This window comes from Cibotium barometz, chromosome 51 (genome assembly GCF_041138505.1).
Source record: "Cibotium barometz isolate CiBa-2024 chromosome 51, ASM4113850v1, whole genome shotgun sequence".
NCBI lineage: Eukaryota > Viridiplantae > Streptophyta > Polypodiopsida > Cyatheales > Cibotiaceae > Cibotium > Cibotium barometz.
Window position 1 is genome coordinate 34,355,304 of NC_141096.1, and position 5,823 is coordinate 34,361,126.

Below are 5,823 nucleotides of genomic sequence, written 5' to 3' on the forward strand. Positions count from 1 at the left end.
TATGCATAAGCCGTATGCATAGGCCCTATGCATAAGCCGTATGCCATATGCATAGGCCGTAGCATAAGCCGTATGCTATATGCATAAGGCCTATGCATAAACTGTATGCATACGGCCTATGCATAAGCCGTATGCATAGGCCGTATGCATACGACATAGAGCCTATGCATAAGCCGTATGCATAGGCCATATGTATAAGCCGTATGCATAGGCCATATGCATAAGGCCTATGCATAGGCCCTATGCATATGGCCTATGCATAAGCCATATGCATATGGCATAGAGCCTATGCATACAGCCTATGCATAAGGCCTATGCATATGGCCTATGCATAAGCCGTATTCATAAGGCCTATGCATACGGCCTATGCATAGGCCGTATGCATAAGCCGTATGCCGTATGCATAAGAGGGCTAATGCATAATAGAGCTCTATGCATTAGGCTAGGGTTAGGGAAAGGGAGAGGAAAGAGAGGGGAGGAAGGGAGAAAAGGAGAGAGGGGGACAGGAGAGAAGCTTACCTAAACCCTATTTCCAAGCTTTCCATGAAAGCCGGGAAGAACACATAAAAGCATGAAAGAGGGAAGAAATCTTACCATGGAGAGGGAGACTTGATTGATTGAAGACCCTTGAGGGATGAGTAGAGGTGGGAGGAAAACTTGCGTTGCAGGCATAGCTCTGCATGTGCAACAATAGGGAAGTAGGTAGGTATTGACACTCGTCAGTGGCGATTTAGGCGGGAGTCACAGTTTCGCAGGTCACTGCTTAGCGGCAAAATTTTGACTGCTGGCTTTGCTGAGCAGCGAAATTTTGCTTGCTGGCTTTGTTTGCTCGGCAGCAAAAAAACACTGCTATAATCGCTGTCTAGCAATGAGAACCTGGGTAAATTTCTATTTGCAGTCCTAGATGTTGTGTATTTTGCCTGCTGGCTTCGTTTGCTCGGCAGCAAAAAAACACTGCTGTAATCGCTGTCTAGCAATGAGAACCTGGGTAAATTTCTATTTGCAGTCCTAGATGTTGTGTATTTTGTATGAACCCTAAATCAGTTTTAGCCAGGTTAAAGATGTCTGATAGTGATGATCAAGGGCCGAAAGTTGGATTTGAGGCATGGTTGAGAGAGAAAATTCGATGTGTGTGTGTGTTCGATGTAAGGGCCAGTATATATGACAACATTGAGCATGTCCGAACATATGGTCTTCATGAGGCAGTGGCATGGGCAAGTGCGGATGATGACATAGAGGAGAACCATAGGAGCAAAAGCTATAAAAAACAATGGAAGACAAGTAAAGCCTTTTATTGAAAAAAAACCAGTAATGACAATCTAACATGTGAGCATGCAAGTGAAAGGCCGATTAGAGATTTAAAGAGTGCTAAAAGAAGCGAGTAAAGACTAGTCAAAGTGAGACTAAGTGGTAGATAGTGCTATGCAAAGGCAAGTGTGCTTGTACACTATAGGTTATGACTGCAGTCTCAATGTCCTACAAGTGTTTAAGTTATTCCTAAGTGGCAATCCTACTCCTAAATATAAGCCATGGTGATTGGACCTTTCTTTCTTTCTTTCTTTCTTTTTTTTTTGGTGTAAAGAGCAGAAGATTAAAGAGAATTATTATTTTTAGCTTGATAAAGAGGAAGGTTCCATCCCAATGAGACCCAAGCAATGGCCAAGAGACCTTTGCCAATAGAATCTAAAGGCCGCTAAGTATCTCAAGGGCGACAGACCCTTTTCTTTCTTTTTGACATAAGGAGTACCCCATGAAGATGAGGGCAATCATCTCGAGGGCCCATAATGTATCCAAGAGTCCTACCAGCATCTATCAAGGCGATAGAGTCCTTGTAGGTCTTCTTCTTAATCTTTTAGATGTCAGTGTTTACCCCATGGAAACCAAGGCATCGGCCCCAAGGTGCTAAAACAACCCAAGGTCCTACCAAGCATTCCACATGGCCCTAGACACGTCATGTCTCAAGTCACTTCTATATATTTTTTAGGGCATGTGTTTCGTAAATTTTTGTTTATCGTAGCACCTAGCCCATACCTAAGAGGTAGCTACCACTAGGGATAACTAATATACTTCTAGAGCATAAGAACTTGGCATACTCCGTTGGTATATGTCTTACACCGTCTTCAAATAGAAATACCTTCTACTAAGTCCTCTAAGAATCTAGAAATCACTCACCACTAATTTAAAACTTAAACCAGCCAATTGTTTGTGAGCATGCAAACAATATATTCAAAAGTGAAAAGCACATAAAGAACAAAAGATTATGACTTGAATACACCTGTTGTAGTGCTCGTTTTGATGTGGCGTGTTTGTCTTGATGCATTGCTGATGTGCAGATTGCTTCTCTTTGCTCTTTGTAGGTATTGCATGTCTCCCCCTTCCTAATTTTTGTGCAGATTGCTTCTCTTTGCTCTTTGTAGGTATTGCATGTCTCCCCCTTCCTAATTTGTGTGCACGGTAGGTGGACTGAGCGTGTTTGTATGCTCTTGTTTAGCTGAGATCTCTGCAAAATGTCTTATTAACAAACAAGAAAAGAAAAGAATAAAATTTATTATTGGTGCCAATCACCGAATATAGCCGAGGGGAAAAACCCAGTGGGAGAAAAGTGCCCTGGCTTGTTGATCTTATTGTGGAGTTGATGAGCTTATCCTTGCACTGGTGGTGGATCCATGTCCACTTCTGCTGGAAAGATGGTATCAATCACTTCAGGATGCAAGGACAACCCTATACAAAAGCCGTCCTCTGGAGAAGGTGGTAGAGGAAGGAGTGCTTTCTCGCTAAAATATGGCATTGGTTCTATGGGAAGGTTAAGCAGACAATGCCGATTTTGGAATTGCTCAATATAGTTGCTCATTGTGATTCAAAATTGACATGTTGAGGATGGGGGAAGAAGGGCTTGTAAGATAGGTGGTTACAAGTCATTTATGCATGTATCCCTCCATTGTTGTTCTTGAACCTCCTCAGGTAATCTACGTTGATTTGGTCCTTGGTCTGGTACTCTTACATCAAGAAGGTTATGGCATTGGGGTGTAATTCCCACAATTTGTTTCATTAAGCCCGTACCATATTGTTGAAAGTAAGAGCGGCATAGCCAACAAATGTGTGAATCTTTCCCTAATACGAGTCGTGCACATTCTTGACAATGTGGAAATGGATGATGCTGTTGATAGAATAAAGTGACAAAGTGATGCCCATAGCAAATTTCACCTAAGGGAGCATAAAAGTACCTAGAATGAGTTTGAAAAGGAGGAGCATTATAACCCCCGCGATGTTCAGGTTGAGTACTATCAGGGTCAATGCATGGTGGACATGTATCTCGCCAAGTATCCATCAGGAGGTATCTGGGTGTATAACAATGAAATTTAGAAACTTCAAACTTTATACACTCATATCGATCATTACAATCCCTATGAAAAATAATGTAGATAAGATCATCTCAAAAAGAACACAATCGTGTAAAGACAGAAGGAACCACATTAGTAAAAGTGAGACTATTCAAACACTGATCTACCAAAGAGCTTTAATTGTAGTGTTAATGCCTTACCTTTGGTTTTGGGTATGTCCTTCTTAAGAGGTGGGAAGGTTAGTAATTGTCGAGGAATTTGAGCAAGATAAGAGGATTTAGGCAGTGAAGTGCTAGAATCTATGCTCAAAGGAGACTCATGTAAAGTTGGATTTGTCTTAGGTACACAAGTTGATGGTGGAATTGTGTAACAAGGAGAAGTTGGGACAACTGGTGATTCAATACATGTTTGGGGAAGATTAACACAAGTAGATTTGTAGGTGCTATTACAACCACCTATCCCATCTTGAAGAGGTTGTGTTGATTTCCTTTGCACCCACTGATATGAAAAACCAAGAGTGGCTTTTGGAATCTTATTGATACACTCTTTTGGCTCTAGCAAACCATGGAATTTGGGAAGTCAAAGTGCAGTTGCACCCTCATAATAGCCTTGTGCTTTAAGAACATGCTTTGGGACCCAATGAGTAACAATCCGTGAGTAACAATCCGAGGTTTAGGCTTGGAAAAGATATGCTTTTTAGGAGGTTTAGCAACTAGGCTAGATGGTACAAGTTTGTACGCATCTTTGGGTAGCCAAATTGACAATTCCTTCTTGCCTGGCCTTCTTTGAGCAGTGAATAGAGTAGTTGGAACATGCCAGCCATGGTCCTCATTTGAGGCTCATCGATTATCCACATCATTTGTCTTAGAGCTTAAAGAGCAGATGTTGAAAGTGGGTCGTGTAAGGTAAAACTACCACACTTTTGACATGATAAAACTTGTGGAGTAGCAGATCCCGAGATGCAATCAGAATCAATTTGCAATTTGTATTGTCTATTCTTCCAATCTAATGAACAATTGGTAGCACTTAACCATGATCGACCAAGAACAACCTCTACCACTGCCTTGGACTTACTAGCCACAAAAAGGGAACTGACATCTGGTGACCCTGAATGGACACCATAATGACACATTTTCCCTCTATAGGGTTATCTTCACCTGAGAAGCTTTGTAAGTCAATAGGAATGTGCACAAGTGTTGGTTGTCCCAAGGCTACCCATGTGTCAAATGAGAGAACATTATAATCTGCACCAGAGTTAATTAAGGCAGAGACAAAGTAGGTAGTCTCATGAAGATGAAGACACACATGAATATTGAAAGGATCGACATATTGTTCATCAGTAGCCAACTGTAAGGTCAACATAGAGGCCTTGCGACGCTTCTTGGCTTTAGCAACTCTAGCTTTAGCTTCTTCTTGAGCCTGACGTTTAAGTAGGTCATGTGCTTCTTTCCATGTGTGGGCAGCATGCATTTGTTGAAGCATGGCTTCAGTTTAATGGTTCATTGTATTTCTTGAGATGACTTCCATTAATGAAGTTAGGCATTTGTTCACCTTCTAGTGTCTCTAAACGCAATGCACCACTAGGAGTAAGCTCATTAATCACAAACGGTCCTAAGCCACGTTTCTTGAGCTTTCGCTTATGCTTCTTGAGTGTGTACAAGAGCACAAGGTCCCCTTTTTTGAATCAGCCAGTTGTTACATTTCGATCATACCATTGCTTTTGTCTCCTCTTCTCCGCATACATTCCCATTACCGCCAATAAGTGGGTCTCATCAAGATTTTCCAATTCATCAATGCGTTGAGAAAGCTCATGACCAGTCCAGTCCAATTGTTTAGCAACTCGTAGAGTAGGTACAAGAAATTCAATGGGAAGAATTGCATCTAGCCCAAAAGCAAGCTCAAATGGGGTTGTGCCCACAGATGCTTTATAGCCTGTTCTATATGCCCAAAGAACTGAGTGTAACTTTTGCTCCCAATCAGCCCTATGTCCCTCAACAATCTTTGTGAGTGCTGTGCAGAGAATCTTGTTAGTACTCTCAGCTTGAACATTGGTCTAGGGATGATAGGGTACAGAACTCTTGTGAATTACCAGAAATGCTTGAAGTAAAAACTCTATGACCTCATTCACAAAGTGCACACCTTGATCACTAACGATTTCAATAGGTAAGCCATAGTGTGTAAACACATACTCATACAAGAACTTGGCTGTGGTTTTGGCATCATTTTTGATTGTAGCCTTTGCCTCTACCCATTTGGTCAAATAGTCAGTTGCGACTATAATATATTCGGCATGCGTGTGATGAGCTGGAGGTTTAATGGGACCGACAAAATCAATACCCCATTTGGCAAAAGCACATGGATGGCTTTGAGGACTGGGAATTGGATGGTCCAGGCATGTCCGGCTCAATGAGCCAATCATCTCTAGACTCCCTTGCTCTGGAAGGCTTTGATAAGTCTAAGAACTCACTCTTAGGGAGCCCCC